Raw genomic sequence first — 14,923 nt, forward strand, 5'->3', positions numbered from 1 at the left:
CAGACTCCACCAGCTTGTATGGTAAAAGCTGGCGGGCTAATAGTTCAGACAAGCCAGCTGTCAGACGCTGGGCAAGGGGGTGACTTTCTGACATTGGCTTCTTACGCTCAAACATGTTCTTGACAGACACCTGACTGTGGGCAGATGAGCGGGAACTGCTCAAGGCGAGAGACGGAGTGGCGGATGGTTGAGAGGGGCAAGGAGGACAGCAGTGGTTGACGTGGCTGAAGATGCTGGACCAGGAGGAGGATGGCGGCTTTGAGTTTGTGTGCTGCTTGTACTCATGTGTTGATCCCATAGGCGTTTGTGATGTGCGATCATGTGCCTAAGCAAAGCAGTTGTACCTAGGTGGGTGTTGGACTTCCCACGACTCAGTTTCTTTTGGCACAGGTTGCAAATGGCATCGCTGTTGTCAGAGGCAGACACACAAAAAAAATGCCACACTGCTGAGCTCTGCAATGACGGCATTCTGGTGGTGGACACAGCATGCGTTGATTGGCGTGCTGTCGGGCTGACCCCGGGTGCCGATGCATGCTGTCTGACTGTGCCACTAGCTCCTTGCGACGACCTCCCCCTGTTTCCAACTCGTCTCCTCCTCCTCCTCTCTGTCTCCCCATCTGAACTTTCGCCCTGTTCTTCTTCTTGCCGAGCGGGCACCCACGTGACATCCATGGACGCATCGTCATCATCAACTGCTTCACTTGTATCTGACAACTCAGCAAAGGAAGCAGCAGCGGGTACAACATCATCATCATCACACCGTACGTCCATGTGTGTAATGCTGCCTGCCTGAGATATATCCCTGTTATCTACATCCTCTGGCAATAATGGTTGCGCATCACTCATTTCTTCAAACGGATGTGTAAATAACTCCTCTAACATACCAAGTGAAGCGGCTGTGGTGCTAGTGTTGGTGGTGGCGGCAGGCAGGTGAGTGGTATCTTGAGAGGTGCCCGAAGCTAAGCTGGAGGAGGATGGTGCGTCAAGGTTCCGAGCGGAAACTGTAGAAGATTGGGTGTCCTGTGTTAGCCAGTCAACTATGTCCTCAGAACTTTTCAAGTTCAGGGTACGTGGCCTCTGAAAACTGGGAATTATTCTAGGGCAAAAGGGAATCACAGCACCACGACCACGATGGCCCCTGCGGGGTGGCCTGCCTCTGCCTGTCATTTTTTTTTGGATTAGTGGTACTATGCGTGCAAGCTACTGTGCGACCAGATATGAGTGGCACTGTGCAGTGGCAGAGGTTGGCAGAGTACACGCTGTAGGCCTGACACACCCGCTTGAAGACAACTAACTGCTATTCAATCTATAACAGTGAAAAAAATTTTTTTGTTTTTAAATCAACGCTATTGTGACACCAGATATGAGTGGCAATGTGCACTTGCAGAGTTTGGCAGAGTACACGCTGAAGGCCTGACACCTGCTTTAAGGACACTGACTGCTATTAGCTTACAGTGAAAAACTTTTTTTCTTTTTAAAGGCACGCTATAGTGACACCAGATATGAGTGGCAAAGTGCACTTGCAGAGGTTGGCAGAGCACACGCTGAAGGCCTGACACCCACTTTAAGGACACTGACTGCTATTAGCTTACAGTGAAAAACTTTTTTCTTTTTAAAGGCACGCTATAGTGACACCAGATATGAGTGACAAAGTGCACTTGCAGAGGTTGGCAGAGCACACGCTGAAGGCCTGACACCCGCTTTAAGGACACTGACTGCTATTAGCTTACAGTGAAAACCTTTTTTTCTTTTTAAAGGCACGCTATAGTGACACCAGATATGAGTGGCAAAGTGCACTTGCAGAGTTGGCAGAGTACACGCTGAAGGCCTGACACCCAGACGCTTGCAGACAACTAACTGCTATTCAATCTATTACAGTGAAAAAAACAGTTTGTTTTTAAATGCAAGCTTAAGCTATTGTGACACCAGATATGAGTGGTGGCACTGGGCAAGTGGGCACAGTATCCACTGTGAGCCTGACACAGAAGCTGGCAGGCAGACAGGCAACTGCAATTACATTACACAGAAAAAAAATAAAAATAAATAAAAAGCAGACTGATGTTCTAGCCCTAAAAATGGCTTTTTGGGGTGCTGTCCTTACAGCAGAGATCAGATGAGTCCTTCAGGACTGTAGTGGACACTGAATACCCTAGCCTAGCTTTCAATTTCCCTATCAAATGAGCAGCAGCTACACTTTCCCTCCTCTATCTAAGAATGCAGCTTCAGAATGAATCTAAAATGGATACAGGAGGTGGGAGGGTATGGAAGGGAGGGTCTGCTGCTAATTTGCTGGAATGTGTCTGCTGACCGTGAGGCACAGGGTCAAAGTTTACTCAATGATGACGAATAGGGGGCGGATCGAACCGCGCATGTGTTCACCCGCCGTGGTGAACGCGAACACGCTATGTTCGCCAGGAACTATTCGCCAGCGAACAGTTCGGTACATCACTAATAACAGCATGCACACAAACAACTGCTGTTTGGGAACTGACAATCCCATTATTGTGCGCCATCATGCAGATGTGAGTACATTAGTAGAAGATACCTAAGTAACCAAAGCTATAGAACATGGATCAACTGGATATGGGTGTAAAGCGTAGATTTTAAATGGACACTATAATCATTAAGCTGTAGTTGTTCTGGTGTCTACAGTCTGTCCCGGTCAGCTTTTTAATGTTAACACTGCCTTCTCAGAGAAAAAAAGTTGAGTAAAATCACCTTTTTTACGGTAAAGTGAGGGAGTCGGGAGTCTAAATAGTGATTTTAAAACTAAAGTGCAAGGAATAGATGTTTGTATTACTGACACTATAGTGTCCCTTTAACTACCTTTCCAGTTGAGGCTGCTTATGTGGCTGTTTCCCTTTGATGAACCTGTCAAAAACTTGCTGTTAGTTGTAATATAATATAGCCTAGGGGGCGTGGCCGACCGCCGAGCAAGATGGACGTCTGATACCCTGCTCCGGCATGAGGGCTCCACTACACTTCATCTTAATTGAGCTGAAACCCTAATACCTCCACCAAACCGTAATGGCAGCAACCAAAAAAAATAAGTCTACCTCCAAAGCCGACAAAATGAGCTTCTTCGGGCACAAACCCCCCATCTTAGCGGACCCACCGCAGGCAGCCACGCACGAGGGCCTGGACGACGCCACTCCAAACCCCTCTCTGATACTGCCGGCTGACTCCCGACCCACAGACTACCTAACACAGGGCCATTTCGAACAAGCCATGGAGACTATGGCTGAAAAACTAATACTTACCTGGCAAAAGACGGCTGTCCAAATCCAGAGAGGTGAGAGGAGAGGGAGACCAGCCAGGCAACTGTCGCGGAACAGCTCCACGATCTTCAAAAGAAAATGGAGACAATGGAAGAGCGCATGGCGGACCACGAGGACAGGGCACGCAGGAATAATCTCCGGCTCCGCGGCGTCCCTGAAACGGTTCTCCACGAAGATCTGCAGGCCTATGCAAGAGACCTCATGAGGGCGTATGCCCCTGATATCCCGGCAGACATGCTTTTAGTGGACAGAATTCATAGAGTCATGAAACCAAAGAATCTGCCAGACTCTGTACCACGGGATGTCCTGCTTAGAGCCCACTATTTTCATATAAAGGAACTGGTCCTCCGAGCACATAGGAACAGGCCGGAACCTCATGACGACTTCCCCACAGTCCGCATCATGCCGGACATTTCTTCAGCCACTCTCCGTCGCAGAAGGGATTTCACCCGAACCACCATGGCACTCCGCGCCCACGGCATACGCTACCGGTGGGGATTCCCCACGAAAATGCTTATCACCAAGAATGGGAAAATGACCGTTATATCGTCCCCAGAAGAAGGGCTGCGATTCCTTGAACAATGGAACCTCCCGGAAGACCCGTCTGAGAACCCGCGGCCTAACAAACGTCGCCCCGGCCGCACAACTAATACGGACTAATATGTTGTCTGGAAGCGGCAGGCAAACTTGCGGAAGTATCACGAACTGATTACTAATAATTTTGCTTTTATTAACTTTACAGCACCAGGCGCTATTTAATTGAATATAATTGTATATATATATTAATTACCCCTTAAAGGACCACTCTAGGCACCCAGACGACTTCAGCTTAATGAAGTGGTCTGGGTGCCAGGTACCTCTAGGATTAACCCTTTTTTTTATAAACATAGCAGTTTCAGAGAAACTGCTATGTTTATAATAAGGGTTAATCCAGCCTCCAAATCCTCTAGTGGCTGTCTCATTGACAGCCGCTAGAGGCGCTTGCGTGCTTCTCACTGTGAAAATCACAGTGAGAGCACGCAAGCGTCCATAGGAAAGCATTGTGCCGATGACGTCGCGATCAAGATGGAGAGGAGGAGGAAAGCTCCCCGCCCGGCGCTGGAAAAAGAGGTAAGTTTAACCCCTTCCTCTCTCCAGAGCCTGGCGGGAGGGGGTCCCTGAGGGTGGGGGCACCCTCAGGGTACTCTAGTGCCAGGAAAACGAGTATGTTTTCCTGGCACTAGAGTGGTCCTTTAAGCGCCTCTGAGGAATGTTGCCCCTGTACATGCGCATATCTTAACCTTGCAGAGTACTTTAGTAATGTAAAGCAAGCTTACAACTCGCGTCAGGTACTGTGCTTCTATGTCTCACTAACGCTAATGCCTAAGATAATATTGTGCGGGAGATTTTGACTGCCTTCCCGCCACACCAGGAACACCATCTGGCATGTAAATACATACACCATAACCCACTGTTCCACCTGATCCCACACGGGAGGCAGTGCAGCACTGTTTAATGTTCTCATTAGCTACACTCCTTTCTAAGAAGATTAATGTTTAAACTAAACAACATTGAATTTGTAAGTACTAAGTACAGATAATGTGATGCTTGCCTACCTTGGTGGTATATTTTGCGGTGGAGTCTAATGGTGTTTTTTTTGGAAACACCTAAACGAAGCAGACGTTACCAAAGTGCTGTATTTTAGAGGCTAAAGGTCATATCAGCAAATACCCAGTTAATGCCTCTTTACACTATTGAGTTTTCACTGTGCAAATTTTCTAACTTTCTTTTTTTCCCTTTATATGAAAACACAATGGGAAATCTGTATACAGATATGACAAACCTCCGGCTTAACTACCACACTAGGTGGATACATACGCATAGCTTTCTCACTCAGCCCTATTCTAGGGAGGATACTGGTAGCTAGAGAAATTACTATTCCTTAGTCTGGCGTGTTACCAGTCCTTCCAGGGTTCTAGGCAGATGACGACTAACTTGGCATTCCAGAGGTTTGTGAATACGTTTTAATGAATGCTCGACAAACCTAAAGGGTTGCTGTAAGGGTATAATATGATCTATGACCTGGTCATCTCTGGGTGGGGGGCATGGCTGGCCATCCATGTTACAGTTAATTAGCACGTTTTTATATAGGCTTGCTTGTCTCTTTCCGAGTGACTGGAGACCCTTCCAAATTGTCTATCCATGTGCAATATATCACAAACCCCTTTTACACTCAAGGGCTTAGAAAGCGAACCCAAAAACAGCAGTTTTTAATTGTTGCAAGTTGTGGCATTGTGACAATGCTTTAATTTTTAAGTATTTTTGGTACCAAAAATGTGATTAGTGAACACATCAAACAGAAACAACTGTGACTAACCTAGAGACGCCTGTAAGATAGATGTGGTGTTGTAAGCATTATTGTTTGTACAGTATTACTGGATAAAAAGAAATGCACAAAAAAAAAAAAAAAAAAAAAAAATGTAAATTACAAAATGTACGGAACAATGTATAAAACCAAATGACGTTCACATAGAGGTAAACAGCCCACCCTAAGTAGGCCAGATAGGACATATTGGCCTTCAAGGGATGACCAAAGGGGTACACACAGACCTGCTGTGCCAAGTAAAGATATGATATTTGCTTGCCCTTCCGCATTCAATGTTAATTGTTATATTTTCATGTTCCTATGCCTTTGCCTTATGTTTTATCTTTTTGACTTACTGACTTCAACTTTGAGATTTCAGCTCTACCCAATTGTTAACAATGGAGCCCACTCAGCCACGTATTTGGAAGCTCCTGCTCCTCAACCCCACGGTGCGACTAGCGTACCAGACCGTTAGGTCCTTGTAAAGCTCACCCTCCCTACCGAAAGACACCTCCCATCTCCCCACACACTCCCGTCCTCTTCCCGCCAACACAGCCCACTTCCACACATACCTGCCTAGGAATCATAATACTCCGACATCCCCCCGGACACTCACAACCCGCACTCACAACCATGATCATCTATTCACACAATACCAGAGGCCTCAATACTCCACATAAACGGCGTATGCTACTGGATGATATCAAACGAACCAAGGCAGACATAGTTTGCGTACAAGAAACGCACTTTGTTACAGGAAGAGTCCCCACATTCGCATCCAGAGAATACCCTAAACAATTCCATGCCACACACTCCTCCAAATCCAGGGGGGTATCGATCCTGCTCCACAATTCTCTGACAGTGGAAACGCTTAGGATCAAAACAGACACCCAAGGACGTTATATCATTCTACAATGCAGAATCAATGACCACCCTTACATCATAGTATGCCTCTATAGCCCGAATGACCAACAACGCAATTTCCTACATAAAGTCCTCAACAAACTGCCTGAAGATGCAACAGACCCCAAGATCATCTGCGGCGACCTTAACCATACTATGGACTCTCGCCTGGACTCCACTGCTCCTAGTACATCAAACAGACATCTCACGCTCAAACCACACGCCAAGGCACTTGTAAAACTTATTCATGAAAACAGCCTCTATGACGTCTGGAGAACAAAGAATCCCTCGGGAAAAGAATACACGTTTTTTTCACAAGTACATAAGACTTATTCAAGAATAGACCACATCCTAGCCTCCAGCATACTACTTCCACATATAGAAGACTGCTCCATAGGCAGCATAGTATGGTCGGATCATGCCCCTTTGACACTGACGTTGCATTCCACCTACCAACACCGAGGTAAACCACCGTGGCGCCTCAATGACTCGCTACTCTATGACCAATCTTTTTTAACGACGTTACAGTCTAGCCTGAAAGACTGTTTTGAGACAAATGATTACTCAGACGCATCCATCTTCTCGATATGGCAAGCCCATAAAACTGTTCTCAGAGGCCTACTAATCAGCCGCGCGTCTTTCCTGAAGCGCATGAAGGACAAGAAACACATAGACCTTCTACGAAGACTGAGGGACACCACGACAGCCTATCTCCTCCAGCCCTCACAAGCCCACTCAGAAGAAATACAGAACATCACCAATCAAATCAACTCAATTTCCTTAGAAAAAACGGCCCATATTCTATCTAAACTGAAATTGAGAACCTACTCTCAGGGCAATAGAGCAGGGAAATACTTGGCCACCCTGCTTAAAAAACAACAAGCACACTCTAAGATTCCGCACCTAGTCACCACCTCCGGTGATAAAATACATAACCCACAAGACATCAACGACAGTATGGCCGACTACTACCATTCTCTCTACAACCTTAAATCAGACCCAACGCTGCACCAACCGACTCTGACAGAGATAGAAGACTTTCTCGCACACACAAAACTCCCCACTCTATCTACCACACAAAAAAATACTATACAATTTCAGGTCACCATACAAGAAATTTTAGAAACCATTGCCGCCTTACCCTCCGGGAAATCACCGTGCCCAGACGGCATGACCAACGCCTATTACAAACAGTTTGCGCCGCTACTAGCCCCCTATTTACAGAAAGTATATAACCAAGCCATACAAACAGGATAATTTCCAAGCGAGATGCTGATGGCCCATGTTGCCACACTTCCTAAGCCAGGAAAACCCCCGAATAGGTGCCAAAATCTCCGTCCCATATCCCTACTAAATACAGATGTCAAAATTGTAGCAAAGATCTTCTCTAATAGGTTAACACATATAATACCCTCCCTGATACAGGCGGACCAGGTGGGATTTGTGGGGGGCAGGCAGGGAGCAGATGGTACGAGGAAAACCCTGGACCTACTATATAAGATACAACAAAACAGAACACCCAGCGTCCTACTATCTTTGGACGCTGAGAAAGCCTTTGATAGGCTCCACTGGCCTTTCCTAATGGCAGTCCTTAGGAAATTTGAATTCCCCCTGCAATTTCTGTCCCTCGTCACAGCGCTTTATTCATCCCCAACGGCCAGAGTTGTAAACGGAGGCTTCATTTCCAAACCATTCCTCATATCTAACGGCTCCAGACAAGGATGCCCCCTGTCCCCTCTACTTTACATTTTAGCACTTGAACCTCTCGCCCAAATGATACGGGATGACCCAAACATACACGGCGTTAAAGCCATGGGCCGAGAATTCAAATTGTCCTTGTTTGCGGATGATATCCTACTCACCCTGGAACAACCGCACATATCCCTGACTGACTTCCATAAAATTCTATCCCGATTTAGCGCCTGCTCCTACTACAAATTGAACGTCTCTAAAACTCTCGCCCTAAGTATTAATGTCCCGACCCAGGAAATGAGTACCCTCAAAGAAAACTTCCGCTATGATTGGAGACGTGACCATATAAAATTCTTAGGCGTCCTCTTCACCCCCTCCACGGCCGCACTACACAAACCAAATTACACCACACTCCTCACAGACATTAAAACCTTGTTACACAGCTGGAAGGGTAAATATGTATCCTGGACAGGCCGAATAGCGTCTATCAAAATGGTGATCCTGCCTAAGATACAATACATGTTCAGAACGCTCCCTCTCAAACTTTCCAATATATACCTGAGGGATATACAACACGCCATAAATGACTATGTATGGAACTATAAAAAACCTAGAGTGGCTATGAGCACGATGTCTAAAGCTCACGCCCAGGGTGGGATGAGCCTGCCAGACATAAAGAAATATTACAGAGCAGCGCAGATGGCCCCACTCCTTGCGGCCTCACAGCACGGGGAACCCTTGTCGTGGGTTGAAATCGAAGGTGCCCATGCCGGGGGTCTCTCGCTCACTACTCTAGCCTGGCTGCCGGCGAACCAACGACCCAAACCGTCGGAACTACTACCAACAACTGCACTAACCCTCTCCATATGGGACAGTTACCGCAAGAAGAGGGGAGCAACATCACTCCTTACGCCAGCAACCCCAATAGAAACAATCAGACGACTTATCCCAGACTTCAGCCACAACCTCTGGCTCAGACATGGCATTTCAACACTATCACAAGTAATACGAGGCGACAGCCTCAAAACCTTCCCTGATCTCTGCACCGAATTCAAACTGCCCACGACGGCGACCTTCTCATACATCCAATTGCAATCCTGGGTAAATCTCCAAAAACAGAGACAACCCGCAGTCCCTTCTGACCCATACTGGCTTAGAATAACCGAGATCTGCGCAAAGTCGAAGCCGGCAAAGAGACTAATTTCACTAATTTATACCTCTGAAAACACAGAGGCGCCAGCCAAACCACCATCCTTTATGGCAGCATGGGAACGCGATCTAGGGCACAAACTCACAAATGAGCAGTGGATAGACATCTTTCGAGCCAACATAAAATGTACCCTCTGCGCATCCCACATTGAACTCTCACGTAAACTGCTGTACCGGTGGTACCTGGTCCCCTCGAGACTCAAACATAGCTATCCTAACGTGCCTGACAAATGCTGGCGCTGCCAGGGGGACCACGGCACCCTCATACACATATGGTGGCAGTGCCCACTTTTAAAACGATACTGGTCCCAAGTCCTGGACCTAGCAATACAGTGTACCCGCATACCCATAACCTTGACACCGGAGCTATTCTTGTTAATTCTGCTTCCACAAACGCCCCACACCCACACCAAATATCTGCTCTATCACATCTGTATGGCGGCCCTCACCATCATAAGTAGACAATGGAAACAATCCAACGCCCCAACAATCCTCCAATGTATAACAGCTGTGGAAATGACCAAGAACTACGAACTTGCAGCACGGAAAACGGGACAAAATGACTCCTATTCGGCCACAGCGTGGACCATATGGGATAGCAGCAAAGCAAGTTGAACTGAACACTACAAGCTACCTGACTTGGATGATGAACCTCCCTGACTGGAGGCTACGTGAATGAAACCATACTCACTTAGGACGCCCTGCACTCACTCACTCACTTACTCCACAAATGCATGCGCAAGGCCTCTATACCCCACCACACACGTACCCTGCTATACATGCATCTCACGCCAACCCAACATCCACACACGCACATTACCCTCCCCCGACCCATGCCCCGACCAACCTTACTCTAGTGTTGAACAACAACTGCCGCACAGGCAGTATTACCCGTAAGCCCAAGTTATGTCTGACCCACCGTGGCTGCACACTGCCCATTCGCACAGGTATAAGAGTTGATATTATGAGACCTTGAAGGTATCGGACATGCTGGGCCATCCGGCCTCTGCTTTATCATGCACCGTCATGCGTTCTCATGTATTATTATGACTCAGTATTATACCCATGTTATTCCACTGTAACTATGTCATTGTGTGCGACACATTTCATGTTCTCTGACATAACCGAAACCTTTTTTTTCCTTCTGTACCCTTAACCCCCACCTTTTATTGCAAAATAAAAATTGTCAAATTCAAAATATAATATAGCCTAAATAATGCGGTTAACATTTTTATGGGGAACAAATTCAAACAATTAACCACATTAAGTTCATTACAATGATGTGTGTAAAAGAATGAGGGTCGTCGTGGATTGGTAAGGCTTAGCTGTATGAAGACATTCAACTTCTCCTTCTGGAAAAGCCCTGCTATGACTCGGATGCCAGGGTAACCCAGGTAGATTGACAAGTTACACTGGTATTGTTCCAAATTGTTCCATTATAACACTTTGCAGGGAGGCTGGCAACAGGCTACTTTCCGTACCATAACAATTATCCAAAGTTGTTATAGTGCATAGGTTCGCTCCTGTTTTCTACTTAGCAATTTAGAGTAGGACAAGATAAGAACTTAGCTATAAAGTGTTTTCATTCATACCACAACTACACCCATTTCATTGATGATGTACATTTTTCAGGAACCCATATTCAGCAGATATCCATGTGATATCTTGGTGATATCCAGGTGATACTTGGTGATATCATTTATGAGTAAATAAATTAGCAGTCAGCACTCAGCAACATCTGTGGTTGAATGGGCTCTGGTCCCCCACACCAGCAATAATAACTCCACAGAAACAACATGAAAACACACCCTGTAAACCTCTTTCCAGAGTATTAAACGGATGTAATCTGTACCCCCTCACATGCTGATTAGTTTAGTAAAAGAGTGCTGGGTCTCTGGGTACATGGTGATGTCATGCAGTCTATTGACCACATTCTTATCTCTAGTATTGACGGCTGTTCTGTATAAAGACACCTGTATAAAGAGTGTTAGTGTGAGCCCTGCTATGGGCACACATTACTGATATCAATATGCTCTGCATAAAGTGTCAGTGTGAGCCCTGCTATGGGCACACATTACTGATATCAATATGCTCTGTATAAAGTGTCAGTGTGAGCCCTGCTATGGGCACACATTACCGATATCAATATGCTCTGTATGAAGTGTCAGTGTGAACCCTGCTATGGGCACACATTACCGATATCAATATGCTCTGTATGAAGTGTCAGTGTGAGCCCTGCTTATGGCACACATTACCGATATCAATATGCTCTGTATAAAGGGTCAGTGTGGGCCCTGCTATGGCACACATTACCGATATCAATATGCTCTGTATAAAGTGTCAGTGTGGGCCCTGCTATGGGCACACATTACCGATATCAATATGCTCTGTATAAAGTGTCAGTGTGAGCCCTGCTATGGGCACACATTACCGATATCAATATGCTCTGTATAAAGTGTCAGTGTGAGCCCTGCTATGGGCACACATTACCGATATCAATATGCTCTGTATAAAGTGTCAGTGTGGGCCCTGCTATGGGCACACATTACCGATATCAATATGCTCTGTATAAAGTGTCAGTGTGAGCCCTGCTATGGGCACACATTACCGATATCAATATGCTCTGTATAAAGTGTCAGTGTGAGCCCTGCTATGGGCACACATTACCGATATCAATATGCTCTGTATAAAGTGTCAGTGTGAGCCCTGCTATGGGCACACATTACCGATATCAATATGCTCTGCATAAAGTGTCAGTGTGAGCCCTGCTATGGGCACACATTACCGATATCAATATGCTCTGCATGAAGTGTCAGTGTGAGCCCTGCTATGGGCACACATTACCGATATCAATATGCTCTGTATAAAGTGTCAGTGTGAGCCCTGCTATGGGCACACATTACCGATATCAATATGCTCTGTATAAAGTGTCAGTATTATACCCATGTTATTCCACTGTAACTATGTCATTGTGTGCGACACATTTCATGTTCTCTGACATAACCGAAACCTTTTTTTTCCTTCTGTACCCTTAACCCCCACCTTTTATTGCAAAATAAAAATTGTCAAATTCAAAATATAATATAGCCTAAATAATGCGGTTAACATTTTTATGGGGAACAAATTCAAACAATTAACCACATTAAGTTCATTACAATGATGTGTGTAAAAGAATGAGGGTCGTCGTGGATTGGTAAGGCTTAGCTGTATGAAGACATTCAACTTCTCCTTCTGGAAAAGCCCTGCTATGACTCGGATGCCTGGGTAACCCAGGTAGATGGACAAGTTACACTGGTATGGTGTCAGGGCACTCCTGGCACTATAACTACGACAGCACGTCATTTGGAGTGTTATTTTAATGAACTGATAGAAGTTATACCAGGGCTGCAATCAGCCTTTTCACAGCTCATTGATCATGTGCACAGCAGCCTGCGGTGTGCATAAGTTTAGGGGATGAGTAGAAATTCCTCTTTTGAAGTCTGTAACACAGGGGACAGGGTTATAGCTTTGGTGATTATTGAAAATTGTTCCATTATAACACTTTGCAGGGAGGCTGGCAACAGGCTACTTTCCGTACCATAACAATTATCCAAAGTTGTTATAGTGCATAGGTTCGCTCCTGTTTTCTACTTTGTAATTTAGAGTAGGACAAGATAAGAACTTAGCTATAAAGTGTTTTCATTCATACCACAACTACACCCATTTCATTGATGATGTACATTTTTCAGGAACCCATATTCAGCAGATATCCATGTGATATCTTGGTGATATCCAGGTGATACTTGGTGATATCATTTATGAGTAAATAAATTAGCAGTCAGCACTCAGCAACATCTGTGGTTGAATGGGCTCTGGTCCCCCACACCAGCAATAATAACTCCACAGAAACAACATGAAAACACACCCTGTAAACCTCTTTCCAGAGTATTAAACGGATGTAATCTGTACCCCCTCACATGCTGATTAGTTTAGTAAAAGAGTGCTGGGTCTCTGGGTACATGGTGATGTCATGCAGTCTATTGACCACATTCTTATCTCTAGTATTGACGGCTGTTCTGTATAAAGACACCTGTATAAAGAGTGTTAGTGTGAGCCCTGCTATGGGCACACATTACCGATATCAATATGCTCTGTAAAATGTGTCAGTGTGGGCCCTGCTATGGGCACACATTACCGATATCAATATGCTCTGTATAAAGTGTCAGTGTGAGCCCTGTTATGGGCACACATTACCGATATCAATATGCTCTGTATGAAGTGTCAGTGTGAGCCCTGCTATGGGCACACTGTAACGCTCAATTGTTGATAAGATGGAAACAACTGCAGATTTCTGAATTTGATAACGTTTATTACTTTAAAATAAAAAAGATAATCAATTTTGAACTGTCTCTTTAATTCCTGGCAGGTTATAACCAGCAGCGGTGTTTGAAGTTGTTTTAGGATAAGGTAACTTTAACACAACCAGCGAGAAGTTCCAAATTAGGATGCAGATAATTAATAAGTGGAGCAGAATGCAAACCACTTAGATTAGAGATGGTTTTATATTAAACTTGAGCCAATCTGGTTTACTTAACTTATGAAGGAGAGATAATCCAAATTGGTGATGGAGGTTCCACAGAGGATCGAGGTTGCAACAGGCAAGAGAATGTCCAGAAACAGTCCGAGGTCGTAGGAGAGGAGAAGGAGGGTAAATGATTAAACAGTCCGGGTCCGATACACAGTAGAAGTAAATATCCAGTTTGAAGTTCGCGGGAGCTTTCGAGTTGATCAAGCACTGTGGTGTTGGCGCGGACTCTCTATGAACCCTGGGAACGACCACGTCATAGGAGGGGGAGTGGCCGCGCTCCGAGAACCCGGAAGTCCACGGTTAGCGAATGCCGGAAGGTCTGACAGAACCCCCCTCATAAGAAGCAGCCACCGGATGCTGTCAACGAGGTCTGGATGGGTAGCGAGCATGGTACGCGTTGATAAGTCGACGAGCATGCACCGCGGAGGACGATACCCATGAGTCTTCGTCAACACCGTAGCCCTTCCACCGGACAAGATATTGTAAGGAACCACGATGGATTCGTGAGTCGAGAATCCTCTGAACCTCGTATTCTTCTTCACCTTGTACCAGAATGGGATCAGGAGTGGTATGAACATCCCTCATGAAAGGGTCGGAGTGGTGTGGTTTAAGCAACGACACATGGAAGACTGGATGCAGTTTCATGGTAGGTGGAAGTTTCAATCTAACCACGTTTTCGTTGATGAGTGACAATATACGAAAAGGGCCAAGGAAGAGTGAACTTAGTTTCTTTGAGGGACGGTTGGTAACAATGTTTTTTGAAGAGAGCCATACGAGATCACCAACCTTGTAAGTAGGGGAAGGTCGTCTACCAGTATCGAAAAACTTTTTCTGAGCAGATGATGCATTTTTAAGGTTATCACGTAACTTGAGGAAGAGGGCAGACATGAACGAGTTATGGTTGGAGACGTATGGATTAGAAGAAGGAAG

The sequence above is a fragment of the Pelobates fuscus genome, chromosome 5, assembly GCF_036172605.1.
Source record: "Pelobates fuscus isolate aPelFus1 chromosome 5, aPelFus1.pri, whole genome shotgun sequence".
In the NCBI taxonomy this organism is placed as follows: domain Eukaryota; kingdom Metazoa; phylum Chordata; class Amphibia; order Anura; family Pelobatidae; genus Pelobates; species Pelobates fuscus.